General features: G+C 32.7%; 1 long non-coding RNA gene across 1 annotated transcript; it reads right to left on the bottom strand.

Annotated features, from left to right (window-relative positions):
• Window positions 1-3705: 3705 nt before the first annotated feature.
• Window positions 3706-8827, bottom strand: LOC113784919 (uncharacterized). Its single transcript, XR_012163960.1, has 2 exons — window positions 8576-8827; window positions 3706-3932 (listed from the first exon to the last, which is right to left on the bottom strand). It is a non-coding gene; the product is annotated as an uncharacterized lncRNA (long non-coding RNA).
• Between the last annotated feature and the right edge of the window lie 18614 nt (window positions 8828-27441).

Here is a 27441-nt window from a genome sequence, read left to right as displayed (position 1 = left end):
CAAGTCAGTAGCAAAATGTATTCGAATACAGCAGTCTGTATTCGACTACACAGTAAGTCAGTGGCAAAAACAGCATGTCTGTATTCGAATACAACAGTCTGTATTCGACTACACAGCAAGTCAGTAGCAAAATGTATTCGAATACAGCAGTCTGTATTCGACTACACAGTAAGTCAGTGGCAAAAACAGCATGTCTGTATTCGAATACAACAGTCTGTATTCGACTACACAGCAAGTCAGTAGCAAAATGTATTCGAATACAGCAGTCTGTATTCGACTACACAGTAAGTCAGTGGCAAAAACAGCATGTCTGTATTCGAATACAACAGTCTGTATTCGACTACACAGCAAGTCAGTAGCAAAATGTATTCGAATACAGCAGTCTGTATTCGACTACACAGTAAGTCAGTGGCAAAAACAGCATGTCTGTATTCGAATACAACAGTCTGTATTCGACTACACAGCAAGTCAGTAGCAAAATGTATTCGAATACAGCAGTCTGTATTCGACTACACAGTAAGTCAGTGGCAAAAACAGCATGTCTGTATTCGAATACAACAGTCTGTATTCGACTACACAGCAAGTCAGTAGCAAAATGTATTCGAATACAGCAGTCTGTATTCGACTACACAGTAAGTCAGTGGCAAAAACAGCATGTCTGTATTCGAATACAACAGTCTGTATTCGACTACACAGCAAGTCAGTAGCAAAATGTATTCGAATACAGCAGTCTGTATTCGACTACACAGTAAGTCAGTGGCAAAAACAGCATGTCTGTATTCGAATACAACAGTCTGTATTCGACTACACAGCAAGTCAGTAGCAAAATGTATTCGAATACAGCAGTCTGTATTCGACTACACAGTAAGTCAGTGGCAAAAACAGCATGTCTGTATTCGAATACAACAGTCTGTATTCGACTACACAGCAAGTCAGTAGCAAAATGTATTCGAATACAGCAGTCTGTATTCGACTACACAGTAAGTCAGTGGCAAAAACAGCATGTCTGTATTCGAATACAACAGTCTGTATTCGACTACACAGCAAGTCAGTAGCAAAATGTATTCGAATACAGCAGTCTGTATTCGACTACACAGTAAGTCAGTGGCAAAAACAGCATGTCTGTATTCGAATACAACAGTCTGTATTCGACTACACAGCAAGTCAGTAGCAAAATGTATTCGAATACAGCAGTCTGTATTCGACTACACAGTAAGTCAGTGGCAAAAACAGCATGTCTGTATTCGAATACAACAGTCTGTATTCGACTACACAGCAAGTCAGTAGCAAAATGTATTCGAATACAGCAGTCTGTATTCGACTACACAGTAAGTCAGTGGCAAAAACAGCATGTCTGTATTCGAATACAACAGTCTGTATTCGACTACACAGCAAGTCAGTAGCAAAATGTATTCGAATACAGCAGTCTGTATTCGACTACACAGTAAGTCAGTGGCAAAAACAGCATGTCTGTATTCGAATACAACAGTCTGTATTCGACTACACAGCAAGTCAGTAGCAAAATGTATTCGAATACAGCAGTCTGTATTCGACTACACAGTAAGTCAGTGGCAAAAACAGCATGTCTGTATTCGAATACAACAGTCTGTATTCGACTACACAGCAAGTCAGTAGCAAAATGTATTCGAATACAGCAGTCTGTATTCGACTACACAGTAAGTCAGTGGCAAAAACAGCATGTCTGTATTCGAATACAACAGTCTGTATTCGACTACACAGCAAGTCAGTAGCAAAATGTATTCGAATACAGCAGTCTGTATTCGACTACACAGTAAGTCAGTGGCAAAAACAGCATGTCTGTATTCGAATACAACAGTCTGTATTCGACTACACAGCAAGTCAGTAGCAAAATGTATTCGAATACAGCAGTCTGTATTCGACTACACAGTAAGTCAGTGGCAAAAACAGCATGTCTGTATTCGAATACAACAGTCTGTATTCGACTACACAGCAAGTCAGTAGCAAAATGTATTCGAATACAGCAGTCTGTATTCGACTACACAGTAAGTCAGTGGCAAAAACAGCATGTCTGTATTCGAATACAACAGTCTGTATTCGACTACACAGCAAGTCAGTAGCAAAATGTATTCGAATACAGCAGTCTGTATTCGACTACACAGTAAGTCAGTGGCAAAAACAGCATGTCTGTATTCGAATACAACAGTCTGTATTCGACTACACAGCAAGTCAGTAGCAAAATGTATTCGAATTATATATATATATTACTTAGTTTAAACAAATATCTCCAAAATATTATTAACTTTGGCTAAAAAAACTCCGAGCCAAAATCCAAAATACACAAAAATACATAAAGCACACTTTAAAATTACAGGTCTTACAATTTGGCCCAACAACCTATAGAAGATTATCAATCAATGCAATGTGAATTCTCTGATGAAGGCATACTAACTTTATTTGAAGAGACTGAATCATTTGATAAAGAAAAATGGACGTTGGTGTTTGATGGTGCTTCTAATGCATTAGGGCATGGAGTTGGAGCCATTTTGGTTTCCCTAGAGAAACAGTTCATTCCATTTACGACTAGGTTGTGTTTTGATTGCACAAACAATATTGCGAAATATGAGGCATGTGTTATGGGCATTAAAGCAGCTATTGAATCAAGGTAAAATTTCTTGAGGTATATAGAGACTCATTGTTGGTCATCCATTAGACGAAATGAGTGTGGGAAACACAAGATTTCAAATTGATTATGTATCACACCCATATCAATGAATTGACAGAAAAAACACTTTGAGAAGATTACTTTCCACCATATCCCTTCAGAGAATGACAAAAGGGTTTTAAGGAGGTTGTCAATGAACTTCTTAAATGGTGATGTGTTTTATAAGAGAAATCATGATATGGTTCTCCTTAAATGTGTGGATAAAGTGGAAGCAGAGAAAATCATCCAAGAGGTTCACGAAGGTTCTTTCGGAACTCATGCAAATGGGCACGCAGTGGCAAGAAAAATCTTAAGGGCTAGCTACTATTAGTTGATCATGGAATCCGATTGCTAGTTACGTAAAGAAATGTCATAAATGTCAAATATATGCTGATAAAGTACATGTACCACCCACCTTTTGAATGTTTTAACATCACCATGGCCATTTTCAATGTGGGGAATGGATGTTATTTGACTCATTGAGCCTAAGGCTTTAAATGGGCACCGATTTATCCTAGTAGCCATTGATTATTTCACAAAATAAGTTCAGATTCATCAAAAGAGAATTGATTTGTCGATATGGTTTGCCAAATAAGATAATAACTGATAACGCGACTAATATAAATAACAAAATGATGAAATAGTTGTAAGATAGTTTCAAAATTCAGCACCATAATTCTTCTCCATATCGTCCGAAAATAAATGGGGTTGTAGAAGCAGCAAATAAGAATATCAAGAAGATCATACAGAAGATGGTGGAGACATATAAGGATTGGCATGAAATGCTTCCCTTTGCATTACATGGCTATAGAACATTTGTTGGCACCTCAACAAGGGCAACTCCTTTCTCGTTGGTATATGGAATGGAAGCGGTGTGACACCCTAAACCCCAAAATAATATATATAATAAATTATATCATATTCCTATAAAATTTGCAGCGGATAAATAAAAATATGTTACCAAGAAAATAAAAACTATTTTTTTAACTTAGGATATCACGTTTCTCAAAAATCAAAAGGAACACTATAAACTTATTTTCTCCATTAAAATAGTGTAATCTCAATAAGCTTGATTTAAGTATTATTACTTGATTTAGTTTAAAAACTTACTAATACTTCTAAGATTTTCATACAAAAATTCGTTTCAAATAAATAAGTAAAATACAATTTAAATCCTTATTCCTGGTATCACCTATCAGAGCGTGGTTCCTCCCAAACTTGAACTTCAAGATTCATTAACCTGTAATAACTGCGATTTTGCAAATGCAGGGCCAAGCCAGTCAAACACAAATAACGAAGGAGGTGAGTTTCGAAATCATGTTAACAGTATAATATAAGTAAGAAGAACACACAACAATCATAATAGACCGTATCATAATCACATTGCGATATATCAAAATATTTAAGTAAATAGTATCATATTATAACATCAAATTCACTCAAGTAAAATAATCATGTCATTATAATATGCACCAAATCATCTAAGAGTAATTATTATTACTTTTGAAACACATCAATCACAAAGAAACAATCACAAGGAAATGCAATGCTATGCATGAGCTTAGACTCTACTTCACAATGTGGTACCATTCTAACTCTGAAGTACTTGGTTAGGAGGCTTGATACTATATCACCATCCCGGTGGACGGACAATTCAAATTGTCCCTGTCCTCATAGATCCCCTCAACTCAACCTGAGACACATATATGTGACAGTCGAGGTAAACGTGTGTTGCATGGTAGCTCCCGACATTTGGGGTGCTACCTCCAAGTCACCTTGGAATTCCCCACCCGAATACCTCCAAGGTCTAACAATCATGTCTTAAGGCTCAATAGTAGACCACTACGATCAAGCTCATTTAGTTGTACTTCCCCGGAATCACTAGGCTTGTCAGGCCCTACCTATATGATGACAAAATAATCTTCACTTCACAAATTCTCAATATTTATTTTCTTCCCTCGTTGGCCTATGATACTCCACTAAGACCGTCATCTCAAACACAAATTGGAATCAAATTTATTTCACCAACTATGGGGTTACTTCAATATTCTCATCACAATATCACTATCATTAATCATGTCTCATCACAATTTTATAAAATCACTATCATCAATCAAACATCATCATTATCATCACATAAACTTATCACAGAAACTTATCACAAATTTATATCATAAATCACACATCATCATCAAATAAACTTATATTATACACTGCATTCACATAAACTCATTTAATCAAACATATGCACCAAATTCATTTGAAATCAAATATCACAATGATATCAAATATCACAATAATATCAAATATCACAATAATGTTAAATATCACAATAATATCAAATATCACACATTTAACGAAATTAAATCAATCAACACCTTATAAATATTTATATTCCACATTTTAATCTCACAATTTTCTTATTTGCAGATTAATTAATTTATCATTCAAAGGGCTACTACCGTACGTAGCGAGCCCCGGATGAATCATTGGGAAATACGGTTTTCCCGTTCATCTCACAATATATTATACTCATGAATTCAGACGCTCTCTCACCCTTTACCTTATTTCGACGCTTTCATACACGACTATGATTCCACGAGCAAACAGCCTTTGTTCGTTGAATCTTTTTCATTCAATTGATCTAACTCGACAGTTTATGGGTAAACGTTAGAAATAAATTATGAGAACATACTTTAAAAACTAAATTCAAAATTCGGTCAAGTAAAATTACCATAAATCAGAAAACCAATCAGTGGATAATCTAGCCACTTTTCACACGGTCGTTTTGGCGTTGGTTTCACTCAAATCAGACTTACGGTGAAAGAGAATGGTGCAAAATAACGAATTCTACAAACGGAGAAGTCGAGTATTTTAGAGAGAAATTGGGGTTGTTAAAATTCTGGAAAATTATGTTTAATGGACTTGTTAAATGAATAAAATAACATACTCAAATTTGGGCGAAAATGGAGAAAGTTTTCTGGTCAGCTATCGATCACCGGTGTCAAACGATAGATTATTGTTGTGTTTTCTCTTTTGGTTTTATGGCTGCCCTTCCAACTCCCTTCTCTTTTTTGTTTGTTTTATTTTATTAACAATTAGGGTTCACACATGAGCCAAACTCATTGGTCCCTTTATTTATGTTTTAGTTTTACTATTATTATTTTTATTTTGCTAAAACAAAATTAATAGTTATTTAATCAACTTTTTAATATTCTTCCAAACATAGTTTTCCAAAATTACTAATATTTTATAAATTAGAGTAATTAAAATAATCAATATAAAAAAAACATATTACTAATAATTGAAACTTTCACATTCAAAATAATCTCTACAATTATATTTATTTTTCAAAATACTCACATTATAATAATACCAGCATATTATAAAATAGTCAAAATTATAAAATAAATAAACATAACATCAATATTTTAATTTAATTATTAAATCATAATAAATATATATAAAATCACAATGTCATAACAAGAATATAAAAATAAACAAAATCAAACATAATATCAATTCTATCTCAAGATATTATTTATAAAAAAAATAACTAAAAATAGAAAGTAGTTATAAATAATTGAAATATAACTACGTGCATACTTAACATCAGTCAAACGCACAAAAAAATATTATATTAATTGGATACATGTATATACACGTAAAATCGCATAAAATCTTTTTTTTAAATATATATTACACTAAAATACTATTATTTTTAAAAAAAAATAGATCAAAGAGTAAAATATAATATTTATTATTTATATTGAACATGTAATCTAATATTTATAAAACTAGCACATCATAGAAATCAACTATATAATGAAAATTAATCAGAAAATTTATCATCATATATTCTAAAATAATTTTAACATTAAATTAATTATTTAAAATCGTACTTAACTAATAAAATAGTTTATTATAAAATTTAGGGTGTTACAAGCGGTATTTCCCATTGAAGTTGAAATTCCCTCGATCAGAGTCCTGATGAAAACAAAACTAGAAGAGGGAGAGTGAGTTCAATTACGTTATGACCAATTGAATCTCATTAAAGAAAAAAAAATTATAGCTTTGTGCCATGGCCAAATATATCAAAAAAGACTTAAAAGAGCATACGAGAAAAAAGTCTGTCATCGGGAGTATCAAGAAGGGGACTTAGTGTTGAAGAAATATTGCCCATAAAAAATGATTCTCGTGGAAAATGGACTCCGAATTATGAGGGACCATATGTTGTGCAAAAGGCTTTCTCTTGGGGAGATCTAATACTCGCAGAAATGGATGAAGATGAGCTTCCACTTCCAGTAAACTCAGATGCAGTCAAAAATATTATGCTTGAAAAAAAATATAATTAAAAAAAATAAAAATAAAAAGGTGATTACACAAGATATACTAGAGTCATCATGCAAAGAACGATTGTTATCTTCATTGATCCATTGAATCTTGTAGGTGTATAAAGTCCCATAAGGTTCGGGGAACGAAAAAAAAAAACAAGAATTTATCTTCATTGCATGCATCTTACATTTTTTCTCAAACATGATCTATGCATCTTCACTCATATTTTACAAATACTCAACACCCTTATGTCATGCATAATGAATTAACCATGCATATTTTATATGTATACTTTATTTATATTCAACAACTTTTGTGTCACATTATTCGTTATATGTTTTCATTGCAATTACCATAAACATGTTTTTTTTTTGTATGCATATAAAAAATAAAAAATAATAAAAAAAAAACATTTTATTTATGTCGATCTACACATCGGTAACCAATCTGAAGACGATCATTTTATTTATGTTTATTTATGTCAATCTACACATTGGTAATCAATCTGAAAAAGATCATTTTATTTATGTCGATCTGCACATCGGTTATCAATCTGAAGACAATCATATTATTTATGTCAATCTACGCATCGGTAACAAATCCGAAGACAATCATTTTATTTTCCTCTTTCATTTGAAATTAATTTATAATAACATGTTTAATAAATATTTTACAATTATTATCAAAAATCTAAACACATCATTCTTTTACTCTTATTCAAATTTGAGTATATACTAAAAATAAAATGATATAAACCAAAAAAAGAAGAAAAGGTTGTGAATTACAACAACAAAACTCTAATTTTATTGTCCTATTTCACTTTATTTTATTTTACAGTTTATTTTATTTTATTTTATTTTATTTTATTTGGTATGCCAACACACCAACACAATACAAGCAAGTTTGTCTTTCTTTTCTTGCCAACACAAAACACACGTTTGTCTTTCTTCAACACGCGAACACACATCTCACACATATTCATTTTCTTTACTTGTTTCAATCTTTCCATTGTACATCATTTTATCTTATTGGCCTTCTTTGTATTCTACTACAAATTTTCCTTTATCTTATTTGCCTTGATAACATCCTATTACCAACCTGTTAGAAACCAGTTAGTTGCTTCATTTTATATTAGACTAATAAAGTTATTATTTGTATAACTTGTGCACTCAAAATTTCTGCAAAATATGATGCTGCATAAAATTTGTAACAAAACCATACAAATTCTAGAAATTATGTAATGAACAGAAAGTTTCACCACTTTAATTTATTTTATCCTATAAATTGAGTTTGAAATTTTGAAAAAAGAGGGGGAGTTTTTTTTTTTTGGGTGAGAGGTCTTTTACAAAAAAAAAAACATTAAAACAAATAAGGATTGAATTTTATCATCAAACAAACAGAAGAATTAAGGTTTTTTTTTTCATTTTTACTTTATAATCATTATCCAAATTTAATATATAAAATGAGTTATGAATGAAAAGAATGAAAGTTGTTTTGTTGTTATATGATCCTAAGGTTATAAAAAGGGTTAGAAAGGGTAAGATTTAGAGTTCAAACCTTAAGTAGTCGTAACACCGATCATACCCTTTATGCTTCCGTGCTTGGTCGGGCCCCCTTTGATCTTCTTCTCGGTGGTCCTCCGAGTTTTGTTCCTTGTTTTCCTTCTCGTGCGCCGCTCCTCCTTGATTTTTCTGGTTGATTTTGTTCTGTTTTCCTCAAGCCAGCCGCAGCTCTCCTTTGGCTGTTTACAAATTAGGATTTTGTTATTAAAAAGGGTTTGGGCCATAATCCTATTTGTTTTTTTTTTCTTCTTTTGTTAGGTCCAACACTTTTTTTTTAGCTTAATCTAATCCTTTTATTTTAACAAAATATATATTTTGAATTTAATCAATTCCTAATAAATGTCAATTCTTATGAAAAGTATCAATTTTTTATTTTATTTTACTTTTTATTAAATATTAATTAGATATGACATCTTTTTAATCTTTGAGTTGTCAATATAAGTTGTACTACATGATCAGGTGGCGGATCAGTGTCGGTTACAAGGATAGGAACCTGTTGTTTGTGTTTTCTAACATATACATTGTTTGGTTTAAAACTTTCTATAGATTGATGCATAATAGCAAAGTTTGGAAGCATAGCAAAATCATTCATGGAAAGAAATGCGGAAACGATGGTTAGAAACATCATAACACACAAAACCCTTATGAGATTGACTTTACCCCATAAATGCGCATTGAACAGATTGTGCTCCAAGCTTATGCCTTTCAAACTGAGGCAGGTCAACAAAACATACACATCCAAAAGTATGTAAATAACTATAATCAGGATGGGTTTTAAAAATACGAAAGAAAGGAGATTCAAGATCAATAACCGCAAAAGGAAGGCGATTGATAAAAAAAACTGTTGTGGATAGTGCCTCTACTCAAAATCAAGTGGATACAGAAGCTTGGAGAAGTAAGGTGCGCGTCACATCAAGCAAATGACGATTTTTACGTTCTTCCATCCCATTTTGTTGAGGGGTATTGGGACAAGAACGTTGAGACAAAATGCATTTATGTTGAAGGTACTCCTGAAACTCATGAGACATATATTCACCACCAGAGTTAGAGCGAAAATTTTTAATAGTTTTTTGAAACTGATTTTCAACATATGTCAAAAATTACTTAAACATAGAAAACACTTCAGATTTAGATCAGAGAAAATATATTTATAGTGAGCATGGGAAGTGATAGGAGACATACCCCACACATCACTATGAATCATCTCAAAACAAGTGGAGGCACGATGAACACCAGAGGAAAAGGACAACATGTTTATTTTCCAACAAACTAATTTTAAATGAATGAGATAAAACAACAGAGTTTGGATGACCCAATTTTATATGCCAATATTCAGGACAACTCCAAATATTATTGCAAGTAAGAGATAAATGATTGGAAATAAATCGGAGTGGGAACAATCTTCCTACTCTAAGCCCCTCCGCGATCGCCTTCCCCGACACCTGCTCCTGCACAAGACAACCAGACCGAGAGAAATTAACCTTACAATTGTTATCCACCAATTGACCAACAGACAATAAATTGGAAGCAAGGTCAGGTGATACAAGCACATTCTGAAAATTAGAGTTGATGTCACCAACTATCGTAATGGGGAGGGTATTACCATCAACAATTTTGAAATTGCTGATTGTCGTGATAAGAATGTAAACTGTGCAAATACGCATACAAACATGTCATGTGATTCGATGCACCAAAATAAAGAAACCATGGATGAGAAACATCATAGGACTTACCCTGAATGCCAAAGGCTAAAAGTGCATAAAGTACCATTTGTTGAATCATTTTAGGTTGAATGGTACCGCCCTCAGATGCACCACTAGAAGAATGACCAACTACAGGTCTTGTCGTGGCATGGAATGCCTACACCGAACATTGTGTGGGTCATGGGGGACAGTCAGAGATGAGATGACCCTGTTGTTTGCAGTAATTACAAAATTTCTTACTGCAACTACGAGCAACATGTCCAAATTGGTTGCATGAGAAGCATTGGACCTGTCACATATCACGACTTTTACCTCTACTTTGGGCAACATATGCAACTATCGCAGGTTCAGAAACAACAACATCATGAGACATGGTTCCTTGAGTAAGGAGACGTTGCTCCTCCCTGAGAAGCTCACCAACACATGTATCCAAAGAGGGGACATGACTTCTGTTCAGTAAAACAGCTCTAACAACCTCAAATTTTGGGCGAAGCTTCATGAGAAATTGATCCCTCCTACTGGTATTATAGACAGCTTGGACATCCACGAGAGAAGTCTTGGAAACAGCAACATGTATAATGGTAGAGTGTTTTGTCCACAAATTTAAAAAACCAGAATAGTATTCCCGAACAGACAAATTACCCTATTTATAATTGGCTATCTCTAGCTCCAACTGAAAATGTTTGGTTGTATTGTCTTGGTTGTAAATATGCTTCAAATAATACCAAATTTCTTGGGCAGTTGAGAAAGAGCGTAAACTATTGATCATTTGAGGATCAATAGTACTGAGAATCCAAGAAATAATTTGAGCATCTTTGATTTCCCACGTGTCTTAAGCAACTATCTTTGTTGGTGCCTTAGAAACCCCATCCAAGTGACTCCATAATCCTTTCCCTTTGACATACATCTTGAGTTGAAATTCCCAAGTAGCGTAGTTCTTGCCAGTGAAGCGAACACAAAACTGGTCTCTTTCTTTTTCCAAAGCCATGAAAACCAATATTATTGCAGCCAACAACAAAATGGACAAGACAACAATACGTGAACAGAACAAAATCACAACTTGCACTGGTGAATAAAGGTTGGAATCTAACATGTGCACAAACTTAGACTTGCGAACAAGAATAAGTGAACAAATACAATCACGAGCCAAAATCGAAGCAGAAATCAGAAACCCAAGCAAACAAATTCGAAGACGAACCGACTTGATCTTGAAATCACAAAAATTGAAGCAGAAGAGTTATGAACAATGACAACCGGGACCAAGAAACCATGAGCAAGAAAGCATAAAGGGATTTCGAAAAATTCGAAAACCTAAACTCCAAGAGTTTTAGGATCTTAACAAGTTGATACCATGTCAGTAAAAATGGTTTGATGTCTTTCTCATTGTTATTCCTCGTATAAATAGAGATTATAGTCTATACAGGTAATTACAACAAATAATTACAATTAATGGAAACAAATCAATTTCTAATTTTTGTAACTTATTCTAGGGACAAATTGATAAATATAATTAATGAAATTAATCAATTCTTGATTCACACCTGCCACCTCTCTTTTCATGGGCCTCAGTGACAACATTAAAGTGCTCTATGAACAATCAGGGACCAAGGAAATTGGTTTGCAGACTGCAGCAATATAAGAGGTGATGGCATAAACTGCAGCAATGTGAAGGCTGGTGTTTTTCCAAGGTAGCTTAAAATCAATGTATTGGTCAAAGGAAATAGTATTTGAGCAAAATTATGGTTCCATAATGCTCTAAGGTTTGGTGATCAGCTAGGTTTGATGTTTAAGGAAATTTTGGACAGTTTTAAAATTTGCTAGTAATGGATATGAACATGGGAGAAATCAATCATTGGCTCAAAAATGAACAAAAAATCTTGTTTGTTGGCTAAGCATAAGTTTTTTAGAACAACCTTAGATTTTGGGTTGCATATCCCTCTTATGTTCCAAAATAGGAACTTCAATGGGAATGAAACTTTGGAGCATCATTTGAATGGGTTTGATAGCCACTGTCAGTCCTATGGGCTTGTTGCACCTTTAACTTCTTTTTTTGGTTCTTAGTCATGTATGAGGTGAAACTTCCATCTCCCTCCATGTGTTGGGGGTTCTATTGTTGGCACATTTTCTTAAGACATATCATCATTATTGAATTGTGTATCCTCAAAGAAATCTTGTAGCACCCTGATATTATGTTTCACTATAGACTTATGAACCTTTTTGTGTCCCAGGATTAACGTCCTTTCTAGGAACATTGGAGTTATTAGAGTCAGATGTTTGACTCAAATTTGTATGTTTTCTTGAGTTCAAGCTGACCAGCCTTTCTTTGCTCCCTTTAAGTTAGAGGGCTCTCATTCTTGCTTGGTTGAGAAACAGGTTTGGGTTTGAAAATATCACTAGGACCTCCAACCTTTTTGGTTTTGATTGTGCCTTTGCTTGGATGTTTATTATAATATCCATGTTATGAATAAAATTATTATCGATGACCATTTCTTTAGCTTTCGACATGCTTATAACTCCCACCAATGAGTGGAGCTACTTATTGTTAGTGGAAGCCTTAGAGTTAGTGGAATGTTAATGACACGTTATGGTTAGATCATTCAAATGCTTGTATGTTATTGGATTTATGTTTATAAATAGGACTCATGTAACAATGTAAAAACTTTCAAGAACACAATACAAATATTATATTGCTCTCTCTTTTTCTCCTTTTCTATGTCTTGCTCCAATTTTAGTTAATTTCATAACACGTTATTAGCACGATTTTTCATTATGCGAATGACGGGAAATTTTTTTGTTGGAACTGGTTACTACATAATTGAAATTGGGGAACCGAATTCTTTATTGAATTTAAACAGAATTCGAGTTTACAATTCTGTTTGGGTAGAATTGATAAATGATTACAAAAATATCCACTCCAAGAATTTGAGAGCTTGGTCTCTCCCTTTCCAATAACCACTCAGAAATATTTTGCCCTTCTATCTCTAATTTCCTACTTTTATTTGCTCCATAAATGCTTTAGAGCAGCAGTTACTGCCTGATTTACAACTTAAATTGACACAATAACTGCCTAAATAAAAAATAATTGCATTATAAATTCAGTTCCCATTTAAAATTCTAACTTTTGACCATCCTCTTATAATATTTAGTTATAAGAGGCCTAACAATAATCCCTCCAAAAGAGTCAACTTGTCGTCAAGGTGAAAAGAAGGGAATTGCTCCATAATGGTCTCAACTGGTTCTCATGTTGCTTCAAAATCTGGTAGGTCCTTCCACTGAATCAAGACTTCTGCTATGCCACTGGGAGTGTTGCAGACATCTTGTACAACAGCTGGAGTAACTTGCAATTCTAGTTCCTCTGAAAGCATAGGTGGCAAAGGTTAAGGGGTAGCTGAAGAAGAGATGGCTTTCTTAAGTAGGGAAACATGAAACACTGGATGTATCTTACTCTTTGGTGGAAGAGCTAACTCAAATGCAATTGCTCCAATCTGCTTTGAAATCTGATATGGTCTATAAAAACGATGACTTAATTTCTCATTTCTCTTCTTAGCCAAGGACCGCAATCTGTGGGGCATTAATTTCAAATAAACCCAATCTCCAACCCCTAGTGAAATAGGACGCCTAGACTTATCAGCGAACTTTTTCATCTGATTCTGAGTTGTGACCAAATTGTTTTTTAGATCATGCAACATTTGATCCCTATGTTGTTTCATGATGTTAACTTCTTCAACAACCGAAAGAATAGTAGTCCCTTTTAGGAGATAAGGTGGGTCTCGACCATATAATGCCTTAAAGGGGCTTAATTTTAGAGAGTTGTGATAATTGGTATTAAACCAAAATTCTACCCAACTTAGCCACTTTGGCCATTGTTTGGGCTTAGTGCCTGTGAGGCATCTCAAGTATGTTTCCAAACACCTATTGACTACTTCGGTTTGTCCATCTGTTTGAGGATGGTAAGCAGAGCTAAATTTGAGTCTCGTACCTGCCATTTTGAACAACTCCAACCAAAAATGACTCAGGAACATCTTTTGCGATGAAAGGATGGCTAAGTGCTAGAAAATGAGCATATTTAGTCAATCTGTACACCACTACGAGAATGACATTTTTACCTTGAACCTTAGATAATCCTTCAATGAAATCCATAGATATATCAAACCAAACCTGATTGGGTATAGGTAGTGGTTGAAGAAGGCCTGCAGGAGACAAAGCTTGATACTTGTTCAGTTGACACACCTCACAACTGGCCACATGCTGTTGGATATCTTTTCTCATGCCCTCCCAATACGCAACCTCATAAATTCTTTTATAGGTTCTGAAAAAGCCAGAGTGTCCCCCCACTGCTGAGTTGTGAAATTCTTGTAGCAAAATGGGAATCCTTGAAGATCCTTTTGGTAGCACCAATCTCCCCTTATAGAGCAATTTTTTATTTTGAAATGTATAGCCTGGATGAGCATTATGATCTTGGATTAGATCACGTATCAAGTTTTGTAACTTAGAATCTCGATAAGTTTCGGACTCCCAATCTTCCACCTCTTCAAAGTGAACTGAAGACAAAGCTGCAAATGTCATCTTTCTAGAAAGTGCATCAGCCACACCATTTTCTTTTCCATACCTATAATGGATTTCAAAGTCTAGTCCCATGAGTTTTAATGTCCCCCTGAAATACTCTTCACCCATTACTCATTGTTCTGTTATAAATTTTAGGCTTTTCAGATCGGTAATGATGACAAAATGCCTTCTTAGCAAGTAATGTCGCCACTTTTGAACTGCCATCACAATAGCCATCAGCTCTCTTTCATAAACTGACTTAGATTGTGCTCTGTCTGATAAAGTTTGGCTAAGAAAAGCCACTGGTCTCCCCTCCTGCAATAAAACTGCACCCAAGCCCTTGTTAGATGCATCAGTTTCTATGGTAAAGGTTTTAGAGAAATCTGGAACAGTGAGTGTTGGCAATTCTGCCACCAATCTCTTGAGTTGTTCCAAGGCAGCTTGGGCTTCACTATTCCATTGGAAGTTGTCTTTCTTCAAAATTTGGGTCAAGGGCCTAGCGATCTTGCCATAATCTCTAACAAATCTTCGATAATACCATGTCAGCCCCAAAAATCCTCTTAAGGCCTTTATGTCCTTGGGTGTTGGCCAATCTAACATAGATTCAATCTTCTTTGGATCTGCTGCAACTCCACCTACTGAGATGATATGACCCAAATACTCTAATTGAGTCTGCCTAAAAGTGCATTTTTTCTTGGTAACATAGCTAGGACAGCCCTTAAATGCCTTTGGTGCGCTTGTTCATCTGTACTGTAAACCAAGATGTCATCGAAGAAAACCAACACAAACTTTCTCAAGTACAACCTTAACACTTCATTCATAAGGGATTGAAAAGTTGAAGGGGCATTCTTAAGACCAAAAGGCATGACAATAAACTCATAATGCCCTTCATGAGTTCTAAAAGTTGTTTTTGGAATATCTGTTTCCCGCATTCTAATTTGATGATACCCCGATTTCAGGTCCAATTTTGAAAAGATCATTGCGCCTCCCAATTCATCAAGCAGCTCGTCAATAATAGGAATAGGAAACTTATTTGGTATGGTTATCTTATTCAAAGCCCTATAATCTACACAAAAGCGCCACTCGCCATTTTTTTTCACTAAAATGATTGGGCTAGAATAGGGGCTAACACTTGGTCTAATGATACTAGAATTCAACATATCATCTACTAATCTTTCTATTTCATTTTTCTGATAGTGAGGGTACCTATAAGGCCGTATATTGGGAATATTGGCACCTTCCTTCAAGATAATAGCATGGTCTTGCCTTCTAGTAGGGGGTAGCCCTTGAGGTTCTTGAAAAACATCACTATATTCTTCTAAAATAGTTGTTGTCCATTCTGGATTTTCATCTGTAACTGCAGTTTCGGCTTGTAGTTGATGGTATTCCACTAAGAATCCTTGGCCTTGATCATTTAACGCTTTCAAAAGGGACTTTAGAGATGCTACAACTCTAGTTAAATCAGGGTCCCCATTCAAAGTATGATAACCATTTCCAATAGGAATTCTAAGTGTTAACTCACGGAAATTGGTTCTAATTTCTCCCATACCAGCCAACCATTCCATCCCCAACACTATATCCACTCCTCCAAGATCAAAGACATAAAAATCTTGTTGCACTTTGAGTCCTTGCATCACTAATTCTAATTTAGGACACACTCCTCCACAATCAAGTTTTCTCCCATCTCCTACTTCCACCGTGTATATGGAGGTTGCAAACATTTGCAAATTATGTTCCTTCACAAAAGTGGCTAAAATGAAATTATGTGAAGCTCCACAATCTACAAGGACCAAACATGTTCCTCAGCAATCATTCCCCATAACTTAATGGTTTTCTTCGAAGTGAGACCAGCAATGCTACACATAGACAATTTGAGGTCTTTCAATTCTCCCTCCACTTCCACTAGATTTGGTTCCTGCAATTCACATTTCTCATCTTCCTCACCCAAAACTAGCATGTGCAACTGTTTGTTAACACACATGGCCTAGACTAAACCTCTCATTGCAGCGAAAACATAATCCTTTCCGTGATTTCTCTTGCATTTCAACCTCGGTTAACCTTCTGAATCCTATGCCTCTGAAAGTTCCAGGAGGCTTTGCAATACTTCCTTCCCCTGAAGAACTTCCAACTCTGGACATTGTAGTTTGCGTTTGTTGCTTTACCCCAGGTTCCCATGTCACCGTTCTAGTATTAGTGTAAGTTCTCATTGGTTCACCCCCAGAATTCGCAGAATTGCTACCCTTGGTAACTAAATTGTTCTTCTCATCAACTCTTTGAGCAAAGTCCATTAATTCCGCAAAAGTCTCCACTGGGTGTAATTTTAATTATGCTCTTATCACTTCTGTAAGTCCATTCAAAAAGATTCCTTTCAAATATGCGGGTTCTGCACATTTGAGTGGACTTGCGTACAATTCAAACTTTTCTCGATACTCTTCTACTGACCCTATTTGTTTGAGACTTAGTAACAATTCAAAAGGGCTTTCAACCATAGATGGTTGGAAACGCTTAATCACAGCGGCACGAAAATCGTCCCAAGTAGGATGTTGAGTAGAAAATTCCCACCATTGGTACCATGTCAAAGCCTTTCCCTCCATAGCCACCATCCATACGCATCTTCACCATCAAAGACATGTATTTCTAATTTCCTCCACCTTCGAACCTTGTTTCGCGAGTCTAGGGAATTTTTTTGCCTCTCTCCATACAACACATCCCGACTCCCATCACTGGAATCATATTCTTGTCTCGCGTGAATTAGCCTGACAGCATCAGCCAAGTCATTCAATTGGCGCCTGGTTTCCAACCGCTCCACCCTCTCGTGTTCCATATGTTTTTCCCACGATTCACGCAAAGCCAACAACCCTTCAAACCTTCGTTCCAGAACATCCATATGTGCTTCCATATTGCGCGTAATTACCATTAATTTCTCTTGGATTTTTGTTGCTCTGATACCAGTGTTGGAACTGGTTAGTACATAATTGAAATTGGGGAACCGAATTCTTTATTGAATTTAAATAGAATTCGAGTTTACGATTCTGTTTGGGCAGAATTGATAAACGATTACAAGAATATCCACTCCAAGAATTTGAGAGCTTGGTCTCTCCCTTTCCAATAACCACTCAGAAATTTCCTGCCCTTCTATCTCTTATTTCCTACTTTTATTTGCTCCATAACTGCTTTAGAGCAGCAGTTATTGCCTGATTTACAACTTAAATTGACACAATAACTGCCTAAATAAAAAATAACTGCATTATAAATTCAGTTCCTATTTAAAATTCTAACTTTTGACCCTCCTCTTATAATATTTAGTTATAAAAGGCCTAACATTTTCTTGAAGGTTATTTTGCAATTTCATCTACTTCTCCATATCTTTGTACTAATCTATTCCTAAACTTATTACTATGTTTGCTCTCATATTTTTTTTATGTCAATTATATTTATTTTTGTAGAGAACTTTTGTTTTGCTTTTTATAATTATCATTTTTTTTTTTTTGTCTATTCTTGTTAAATTCCACAAGAATTTACATTAAAAATTCCCTGAAAGATCGCTCAAATAGTGATTTTTTTATTTTAATATTGTTTATGAAGATCATATCTATTTATCATTTATTAAAACAATCCCAAATTTAATTTATCGACATCTGATCACTTTTTATGTCACCTAACCAAATTTATTCCACATTATAAAAAAAATAAGAGATGTCACCGCTAACATTTTTCGCTCATTTCTTATTTCCTTTCTACACAAACGTGCCATTCTAACACCTTATTGATCTCCAACACATGATTCAATCATTTAATTCCAATACTTTTTTCTATTATTTAACCCAAAAATGCTTATGACTGTTTTCAATCTTTTCTATGAAGTGGTGAGATATAAAAATAATAAAAAAAATAATAAATAATATATATATTTTAATATATTAAATTTAACTAGTGAGAAAAAATTTCATAATATTTTTTAGACTAAATTACATCTGTGGTCTCTTAACTTAAAATCAAGTAAAGTTTTAGTCTTTTATCTTCTTTTTTTTTTTTTCGAGTTGGTCGTTTATATTAATTTTAAGTGATAATTTGATATTTTATGTTTTAAAATTTCAACAATGTTATCCTTTTTTATACAAAAATTCAAAAAAATCATCAAAATTTTCAATCAAAACCCATAAAATAAATAATCATCTTCAATATAATGCAAATTTTATCAAATCCATAACTCAAATATTCAAATACACTTATATTTTTATCTCCAGTAACATCAAATAAAAAATAAAAATATGAGTTTATTTCAAGATTTAAGTTATGAATATGATTAAATTTGTATTTTATTAAAGATGATAATGAATTTTATGGGTTTTGTTTGAAAAATTTGATGATTTTTTTGAATTTTTGTAAAAAAATGACAACATTGTTGATATTTTAAAATATAAAATATCAAATTGTCACTTAAAATTAAAATAAATGACCAACTCGGGAAAAAGATATAAATGACTAAAACGGTACCTGAAATTAAGTTAAGGGACCACATATGTAATTTAGCCTATTTTTTACTTATATTAAATGAAAAATAAAACTGAAATAAAAAAATAAAAATTGACAATAGCTATTAATAAAATTAATGTTTGACAAAGTTTTAATAAGTCAAGTTTATTCATTATTAAATATATCTATAACAATTAGCTTTGTTTTGTTTTCATGTAAGCAATTAAGTAATTTGTAAGGAATTCATCATCAATTTTATTTATGAGTCATGTCTTGAAAGATAAAAAAATTTAAAATAATACTAATAGATATAATAACTTTTTGAGTTTTTATGTTTCTCTTAATTTTTTACTAATACATTGTATTATTTGGAATAGATAAATATATATTGTTGGACTAATTAAACATAAAACTATACTTACTTTTTCCTGAAAAAATATTGTCTGAGAAAGCCTAAACTACCCTATGGATATGAGAGGCTTCGCCTGGGTAAGGTCTTCTAATATCTGAATCTTCCAAGAAAAAAACAGAAAACTTGTTTAAAATAAGGATATATTAAATTTAAACATTATACTACTCACTCTGTTTTATAATAAAGGTTGTTTTGTTTATTTATTATATATTAAATATTTATTATGAATAAAAAGGAGAGAAAATAATAATTATACATTATCTTCAACTATTAGAAATTTGTTTTTTTACCTGCGGATTTAAACAACAAATTCGCTGGAACACACATTATCTGCGAATTTTTTGATGGAACCAGATCTCCACGTAAAATCTTCGTGGATAATTATTTTCTGAAGATTTGTATATTAATAACTATCATAAATGAAAAATAAAATATAAAATATAACGTACACAGTGTTAATTAGATAACACAATTGAGAAAAATTGTTAATCTTATATTGAAAACTGATTGTAATATTCTTTTTAAGATAATTTATTTTTTGTTAAAATGATTAATAAAATATAAATTACTGAAATCATACACTATTACTCCCTCATTTTCATTATAAAAATATTTTAGTGTACAATTTTTAAGAAAATAATTAATTTTATTAATTTCAATAATAAAATTAATTTTATTTACTAGCATACCTTTATTAATAGATGTTAGTAGAGTAGTTAGATTAGTTGAGATATAAAAATTTAAGAGTATATTTGATCCCAAAAAAAAGATTAATGCTTAATTGATAATATAAATAGACATATAAGGTGAGACAAATAAATATTTCAAATGAATAGACCGGGAAGTAATTAACTTTATTGATAGAGTAAACACTTATACTTAATAAGTAAATAAGCATTAGAAACTCATACACAATTACAAAGGGTTTAATACTGAGACATGATATTTAAACTAACAATATCGAATTTTACACTAGACCTTAAGACACATTCTTAGTCTATTTTAATTTGTTTTTTCTCTTTATCATATTTAGTCAAAAATATTAATATAATAGTCAAATATATATATATATATATATATATATATATATATATATATATTAAACTTTTAAAATATAAAATGATAGAAATAGTTATAGTGAATAGTCTCAAAGTCAAACTATAATTTGAACACGAAGTCTCTTGTAATTTTATTTCCAAACAAAAGGATTCAAAGTGGAGGAGTCCAATATGATAAATAAAAAAATTTAAAAATTGTAGTAAGTGATAATAATTGATTATTATTTTTCTGTCCAAATCTTGTGCAATATTTTAGGAAAAATACTCGAGTATGGAATCTAAAAATTATGATTCTTAACTTTTATTCTTAATTTTGAGAAATACTGGCGAATTAATTTTATATATTTTTCATATAATTTTTAACTTAATCAATTATAATTTTTTTAAATTCATAATTTTTTCAAAGTTTATTATTTCTACAAAATGTATATTTTAAGTTAAGAACCATACTAAAAATACTTAAGAAAATACACATAAATTTTTTATATAAAGTGATTTAATTAATCTAATTTTTTTAAATCAAAACATTTTTATCAATTATATTGTTATAAAAACAACTTCTATATTTTTTTTTTTATCTATTAAAAATTTTATCTTGAAACATTGCATATCCTTGAATTCTTGATTTTTATTGTTTGGCCAAAACCTGCAACGCTATTTGTATTAACATTGCATATAAATTTTTCTTTTAAAAAAAATACATATGCATAATTATGTTCTATAAGTATTGAGGTTGGAGGGTGAGAGTTAAGGGGTTGATGGAATTAGAGAGACCATTTTCAATCATTTTGGTCCCATTTAAAATTCAACAGATTAATAAGACTTAAACTTGATAATATGAGTTTTTAGTCGATTGGTGCTTTTGATGTTCATCGGTTGGTGCAAGCTTTTAAGGAGAAGGAAGTCAAACAAATGGATTGAGATTGTGCTACAAAAGCTTTGGTCTAGATGGAATTAACTTTGGTTTTGAGATAGAGTTCTTAGATGACATAAAATTAAGCCTTTTACGGCGCGTCTTTTATAGTGTTTTTTTTTATTAAAAGCGCTATTGTATAACATTTTAAAATTAACGGAGGATACAACACCACTTTTGTAAAATGATGCGTATTTGATAAAAATCATTCTCTTTAAATAAATGAAAACATATTTAATACGTTCTCTCCCTAACCCTACGAACTCTCCTATCCTCTACTGTGTGGACCCTCTTCAACTGTGCGTCGTCTTCTCGTTGAACCCTGCTCTACTGTGCGCCAATTTCTACTGAGTGATTGTTTTCTCAAGTACTGTATTTATTAATTTTTTGTTGTCACAAACTGATAATTTGTTAACTGATAAATCATATAAAATGTTACCTGATAGTACATGGCAAAACCTTGATAAATCATATAAAATTTGTTCTTTTTTAAAATATGTTCGATCTATTCTGTTTTGAAATCAGACTTGTATGCATAACCTTGGACATTGGTTTCCATTTTCCAATATTATACTATATATACTATAGATTGGTATAATGTTATCAGTAGCTTATCATTTGTGTAACACTGCATTCATATAGGTCGTATAAAATGGACAGGAAATGGATGTCTGCCAATCGATTGTCAAAAGAGTATGAAAATGGAGTGAAAGAGTTTATTGAGTTTGCAGTGAAGAATGCAAAAGATCCAAATCGAATCATTTGCCCTTTATTAAAACGTTGTTTTGGAAAACGCGTAAGAGCAAATCAATTGGAAGGACATTTAGTATGACATGAAATTGATCAAAGCTATGCATATTGGATAAGACACGGTGAGAAAAAAAAAAAGGGCACACTAATTTTGAGAATGGTTAGACATATGCTTCAAATGATTTCGACAAAGATACATATGAGTGGGACCGAGTTGAGGAGATTGCAAAAGCAGTTGAAGAAGATCTTTGAGATTGTCCTAAAATGTTTGAAAGTTTGTTAAGTGATGCAGAGAAACCATTATATAATGCTTGTACTAAATTCACCAGACTGACGAAGATATTAAAGTTGTACAACTTAAAAGTGATTAATGGATAGTCCGATAAAAGCTTCACAGAATTATTAACACTCTTAAAAGATATGTTGTCAGATGATAATGAACTTCTCAGTCAAACCTACGAGGCTAAACGAATTTTGGGCTCTATTGGCACGAGTTACGACATGATTCTTGTGTGTCCTAACAATTGCATTTAATTTGGAAACGAATATGAATTACTAAAGGCGTGTCTGAAATGCAATGTCTCTCGATATAAGAAGAAAAAGTCTACTCCAGCAAAAGTCGTGTAGTATTTTCCTATAACACCAAAATTTAGGCGCATTACAGTGAAGAAGATTCAAAACACTTGACATGGCATGCAGATGAAAGAATTAGAGATGGAAAGTTTCAACACCCTGCAGATTCTCCACAATGGGCAAAAATTAATCACGAGTATCCTGATTTTGGGAGAGAGTCAAGAAATCTACGACTTGCACATTCTATTGATGGAATGAATCCACGTGGTCTTCAAAGCATCTCACACCTACCTCCATGGTTATGTATGAAGCGTAAGTTTATGATGTTATATTTGTTATTTTTAGGACCCAAACAATCGGGGAATGATATCGACGTCTACTTGAGTCCTTTAATTGAAGATTAAAAATTATGTGGGAGACAGGTGTGGAAGTTTATGATGGGTATAAGAAAGAATGTTTCAATTTGAGGGTTATGTTGTTCGGCACAATTAATGATTTTCCAACATATGGTAATTTATCAGGATATGGCATTAAAGTTCAGTGTGCATGTCTTATATGTGAAAAGAGTACATATTGGATGCGGTTGAAACATTGTAAGAAGAACGTATTTCTTGGACATTGTAGATTTTTACGTTTTAGTCATCAGTATCGTTGGTGGAGAAATGAATTCAATGGAAAATAAGAGGAATGTACTGCTCCTTTAGCACCGACTGGATATCAAATATTTGAAAAAGTACAAGGTTTGACCAATAAATTTGGCAAACCTTTTGCGGGAGAGCTTGTCAAAACTGGGTGGAAGAAAAAGTCAATTTTCTTTGAATTGTCATATTGGAAGTCATTGTATATAAGACATTTTCTCGATGTGACGCATATTGAAAAAAATGTATTTGATAGTGTTATTGGTATGTTACTAATGTTCTAGGAAAGTCTAAGGATGACATCAACGCAAGATTGGACTTGGTCGATATGGGAATAAGAAATGAATTGGGTCCCGTAAGGAAAGGAAATCGCACATATCTACCTCCAGCTGCTCATACTCTATCTAGAAAGAAAAAAATTGTTTTATGTAAATCTCTACACGAAGTTAAAGTTCCAGAAGGATACTCTTCAAACATTAAAAATTTAGTTTGTATGAAAGATCTCAAGTTAAAAGGTTTGAAAACTCATGATTGTCATCTTCTAATGGAGCATTTGCTACCAATAGGTATACGTTCCATTGAAAAAGTTCGACGAGCCATAACTAAATTATGTTTCTTCTTCAGGAAAATTTGTAGTAAAATGATCGATCCTCAGAAATTACTGACATTGCAGAGGAAAATTGATGTTACTTTGTGTGAGCTTGAAATGTATTTCCCACCCTCATTTTTTGATATAATGGTTCACCTTACTGTTCATCTTGTTAAGGAGACACAACTTTGTGGGCCAACTTATATGAGATGGATGTATCCGATAGAACGATATATGAAAATATTAAAAGGGTACGTAAAAAGTAGAAGTCGACCAGAAGGTTGTATTGCTTAACGGTACATTTTCGAAGAAGCTGTTGAATTGTGTACTGTATATCTATCCAATGTTGAATCAATAGGGCTTCCCATGTCTCGTCATTCGGGAAGAATAATAGGAAAAGGGATAATTGGAAAAAGAGTAATGACTATATGAAGGACATAATGGGATCAGTCACAATTGTATGTTCTGCACAATGATGATGAGGTTCAACCATATGTTACAATACACATGGATCAATTATCTAGTTTGAACATGAATAGGAATCAAAATTGGATAACACGAAAGCACAATCAAAGTTTTATAACATGGCTAAAAAATCACATTAAGTCAAAGTTTCATATAGACCCCGATTCAATTTCATAGAGATTGAGGTGGCTAGTCAATGATACGAGTTTACATGGGTTATGTAATTAACGGCTACACATTTTATACCAAACAACAAGAAGATCAAACTACTATGCAAAATAGCGGAGTCACTCTCGTAGCTAAAGCGACGCATATCTCAAGTGCAAAAGACAAAAACCCAATATATGCAAATCTATCATATTTTGGGGTTATCGAGCACATATGGGAGTTAGATTACACAATGTTTCGTGTTCCCATTTTTGGTTGCGAGTGGGTCGATAATAATAATGGTGTTCGAATTGATGAGTCAGGGTTCTTGCTTGTCGATTTTAATAGGTGGAATATAAAGATGAGCCTTTTATTGTAGTGTCACAAGCTTAACAAGTTTTTTATGTCACTGATCCTGCTGATGATAAATGGTTCATTGTCCTATCAATCAATAAAATAAGTGCTAATAACAATAATGATGAAGATGTTGGTAATGATCTTTTCTTTGCGACATCACAACCACGTGAAATTGATTCAATTGATGATGGTTTATATCTTAGAGATGATAATGATGAGGGAATTTGGATTAATCCATCGTTTCATATCGTTAAGGACAAACAAATGTGAATCCCACCAGGAAAAGAAGAAGGGCATCTTAAGGTGTTTAAGTGTTTTATATAAGCCATGTAATTTGAACTCATCATGTAATTTATACTAAGTTCATGTAATTTAAGTGTTTGACCTGCCAGAACTAAGTACTTTAGCATTTAGCTTGAACTGTATTTTATTTTCTGCTTACACTAAACTTGAACTTGAAAAAGGTATGTTTGACTGGGCATTTTCCTTGAACTTGAACTGATCCCAATCTGAATTTATCATGTAATTTAGCATTTAGCATTGATATATAGGTATTTAACTAATTATTTAGAGAGAGAAAATCCAAATATAGGTATTTTACAGAAACTAAACTAAAATTTTAATTTAACATATTTAACTTGAACTAAACATAAACTTGTAATTTTAAAGCGCTTTTGTCCTTAAACGTTGTAAAAGGCTTTCAAAAATTAAAATACAAATCATTTTACAGCGCTTTTTGTCCATAAGCACTTTAAAAGCTTTTAAAAATTAAATTAAAAATAATTTACATCCATACGAACCCTACTGGTCATTTTCTCCCTCTTCAATATTATCCCTATGAACCCTCTCCATACGAACCGTACTGCGAACCCTCCATACAAACCCTCTCCATACGTATTTATGTGCCATCTTCTCGTTGCTTAAGCGAAGTCGTAACCGTAAACTCGGTGATTGTTGTTGTCAGGTATTGTACTTATTAATTTGTTGTTATCACTAAACTGCATGCTGAACTTATACTGCTACTTAGACTACTGCATGTTGAACTTGTTGAAGTTATACTTAACTTATAATTATATTGTGTGAAATGTGTAGATAAATGGATTCCAATAATGATTTAGATCGTCAAAATGATGAAGTTGTCAATAATAAGAGTTATGAAAACGAAGTTAAACGTGGGGTAACTATTATGCAAAAGGTCATCAAAGCAAGAACTAATGGAATTAAATTTGAGGTATACTTTACTTTGTTTAGAATTTATTTTTTATCTTTTTTGAAAGCATGCACTTACTCTATGAGTTTATTAGGTGGGATGGAATCAAAGTGGTCAGCCAATTGAGCTCAACAGTTCAATGATGGTAAGTTACATTGGTGCGGTTTTTCGTCAAAATATCTCAATACAATTGATGAATGGAGATATAAAGCTTTGAAGGATGCTAAAGATATATTATGGAATGATATACAAGTAACTTTTTTACTCCACTTTTTTCTTACTTACAATTTTTTCCATTGAAATACTTTTACTCATACTCTATCTTTATTTGGTTTGCAATCAACTTTTAACGTTGATGAGGTGCAAAAAAATTATGTGCTTAGAGTTGCAGGAAAATACACAGAGGATTTGAATGTTGAAGCTCCAAAAATATACAAACACTACATATCAAATGAAGAATGGAACACTTTTATAGCTAAATGTGTAGACCCCGCTTTTGTGGTAATATTAATTTATTAGCATTCGTGCTTTATTCATATTCATAGCGTATTTTTGTACACGATCATAATTTTTTTTATATAGAGTATAACTACGGCAAATCGTGAGAGAGCAAAAAATTCAATGGATCCATACAAAAAAACGCGTACGGATGCACGTTATGACAAAAAAATTGTAAGTAAACATCACTTTTATATAATATGTTAGATTATAAACTATAGTTTCTAACTAGTATTTTGTTTATGTCTTAACGAATAGCTTCAAGAGACGAAATCCGATCAATCATTAGGTCGTCATATTTTATGGAAGGAAGCTCGATTGAATAAAGATGGAATAGTTGATAATGAAAATGATCAACAAGTGATAACACAATGTATAAGTATACTATCACTTTAATATTTTGTAATATTGTATTTTATAAATGATATTGAACTTATCTTTTTTATCATACATGTATTTCAGAGGAATCTAGAACAATGTTTTGAAAATTCATAAGAGAATAAACTAGTTAGTTGCAGGGACATACT

Source organism: Cicer arietinum, chromosome 7, assembly GCF_000331145.2.
Source record: "Cicer arietinum cultivar CDC Frontier isolate Library 1 chromosome 7, Cicar.CDCFrontier_v2.0, whole genome shotgun sequence".
In the NCBI taxonomy this organism is placed as follows: Eukaryota; Viridiplantae; Streptophyta; class Magnoliopsida; order Fabales; family Fabaceae; genus Cicer; species Cicer arietinum.
Note: the sequence above shows the minus strand (reverse complement) of the source record. Positions and strands in the feature narration are given on the sequence as shown.